General features: G+C 38.0%; 1 pseudogene; it reads left to right on the top strand.

The window, feature by feature from the left end:
* Window positions 1-313, top strand: part of LOC128289247 (protein Ycf2-like) — a 5,308-nt pseudogene extending 4,995 nt beyond the window's left edge.
* The last annotated feature ends 2,616 nt before the right edge of the window (window positions 314-2,929 follow it).

Below are 2,929 nucleotides of genomic sequence, written 5' to 3' on the forward strand. Positions count from 1 at the left end.
TTCACACCGAAATTCTTTAGATGAAAGAGATGTCAAAGGGCTTCTTACTTCCCCAGCAGATCCTCCTACATATATATAAACGCTGGTTTATCAAGAATACGCAAGAAAAGCACTTCGAATTATTGATTCATCATGAGATGGCTTAGAACCAATAGTTCATTATCTAATGGATTTTCCGTTCTAATACTCCATCCGAGAGTTATCAGTATTTATCAAATCTGTTCTATCTAACGGAAGACTATTGGATCAAATGACAAAGACATTGTTGAAAAAGATGGCTTTCCCGGATGAAATGAAAATTGGATTCATGTGAAGGAAAGGTTTCCCATTACTTAGCCGGAAAGATATGTGGTCATGAAATAGGGTTAAGTGGAACGGAATTGACTGGGTGTGAAGTTGTGGAAACACCTGTTTCTTCCATATTTTGGACCTTAGCTCCATGAAACAATATGCTACTGCTGAAACATGGAAGAATTGAAATCTTAGATCAAAACACTATGTATGGATGGTATGAACTGCCTAAACAAGAATTCTTGAACAGCGAACAACCAGGCTATTACTCACTACATCAAAAAATTTCCATTAATGAAAGATGAAATCCATTGGAAAATCAAAAACCGCATGTCGGATGAAATGGTTGTTTGCTATCTGCTCCAATAACGAATCATTGGTTTAACTGAATAACTAAATAAAATAGATAGACCTTTCTCTTCGTCTCGGGTCATGGATCTTCTCAACTGGAGGATCCCTATATGGATAATATATGGATAATACACATTCCAGTTGACCGAGCTAATTCTATTCTAATTGTTTTGTTCGAAGAAAAGATATCACGGGGCGGTTCCTTATTCGAATATACGACCAGAAAGTACTGGATTCTCTTTCGGATGAGTCCTGAAAGGAAGGAAAGCTGGAATGCCACCAGGCGTCTATTGAATTCACCCGACCCGATAGTACCCATTTTGGAACGTCAGTGCCAAAGTCACCGGAATGGGTAGAATCGCCAATCCCTAAAACGGACTATGTAATGTACTTTATCCGCTGGGTTACGGGGGCATTTTAGAGGTTTATTGTATCAATCTACCCTTGTGTGCGTGATTCCTGTTGGAGCATATACTCGGGGGGTGGGTGCAGGGCGAACGATTTCAAAGCGGACTCCCATTCATTAGATAGAAGATCCCCAAGATCTCGTGATCCGCTGCCGAACTTATTCAATTCAATGAGCATTCTCAATATTATGCCTTGAAGGGACTCGAACCTCCACGCTCTTTAGCACGGATTTTGAGTCTCGCGTTCTCCATTTCACCAAAGGCATCTTGAAAGTGAATCGTATTCCATGAATATGATATCTATCTAGTGTGATGTATGGAATATGACAAGGTGGAGTGTTAGTATTCTATTGATCGGTCATGTCATATAGGCCGAGTCGGACATCAATTGCTTCGATTTGAAGTATCCGGGATGTCTATATTAATTATATTAAATATATATAGATTATATTAAAAAGATGGACAATCAAACCTATTTATTTCTCGATTCAATAGAAGAAAAAAAGAAAAGAGGTGAATAGGGTCCCAAATAACGAGAGATATGTAAAAAGAAGGCCCGATTACGCCCATTCCTAATCCTAAATGGAATGTAACGACGTAGGGATCCATATGTAAACATAGTATATTAGATACGCTCGAATGACCCTTCATAATGAGAATGTATATAGCCCTATTCGGTCTGGTCGGTATGGAATGAACTTATAATCATGGAATCGACTCGATCATCAGATTATAGATTATAAGTTCATAACTAACCCATTCCATTTTGGGCGGAACAGATCTACTAATTCTTTGATTCCAGTTAGTAAAGGGACCTTGAACTAAGAAATAGATTCTAGAAGCTAACTAGAAGCTAAACTAAAAAAGGGTATCCTGAGCAATTGCAATAATCGGGTTCATTGATATTCCTGGTATAGTAGATGCTATCACACATACAATCATACTCAATTCGATGGAATTGTTTGATCTTAAAGGGGATCTTCTATAATTTCGCACGTGAGGGGTTATTTCTTGGTTTCGTCAGTCATTAATAACATTATTTTTAGATAATAGTAGATAGAAACAACGCTCGTAAGGAGTCCTATTGAAACCAAGAAATATAGGCCTGCCTGCCATCCACACCAGAATAAATGGAGTTTTCCGAAAAAACCTGCTAGTGGAAAGACCTCCTAGAGATAGAGACATAGAGCTAAAGAGAGCCAAAAAGGATCTTTTGTGTATAATCCTGCATAATCTCGAATGTTATCAGTTCCGGTACGTAGACCAAATAATACAATGCAAGCAAAGTTCCTAGATTCATGGAGATATAGAACAGCATATAAGTTATCATGCTCGCATATCCACCATTTGAGTCTCAACAATTATTCCAATAATTACATATCCGATTTGACCTATGGACGAATATGCAAGCATACGTTTCATGCTTGTTTGAGTAATAACAATGAGATTCCCCAATATCATGCTAAGAATAGCTAGGATTTCAGAAGATGCCATTCGTTTGATGGAAATAAAAGGAATATCGAAAATTCAGTGGCTGAAGCCAAGCAGCTACTTTCAAGTAACAGAAAGAAAAGCAACGACTGGAGTGGGAGAGTCAGAGTCGAAAGAGGATTCCTCCTTCTTTCTCTCATTCAAAACCGTGCATGAGACTTTCATCTCCTTTGGCTCCTAAATGATAAAAGTAAAGAAGAACTTATCTTCTTTCTTTTTTGATTACCTTCCTCGCGTATGTATAAGATCAGAACCCATTCGATTTCTAAAACGGATTACTAATCCTTAACTTTTCGAGGAATCCTTCATCAGTGGTTGTGAATGACTGATTTTCTCAATCTTTTCGACCTTGGTTCCGTAGGACAAGTCAGAAAGATTGAAAAAGAACT

Source organism: Gossypium arboreum, unplaced genomic scaffold (genome assembly GCF_025698485.1).
Source record: "Gossypium arboreum isolate Shixiya-1 unplaced genomic scaffold, ASM2569848v2 Contig00782, whole genome shotgun sequence".
Classification (NCBI taxonomy): Eukaryota; Viridiplantae; Streptophyta; class Magnoliopsida; order Malvales; family Malvaceae; genus Gossypium; species Gossypium arboreum.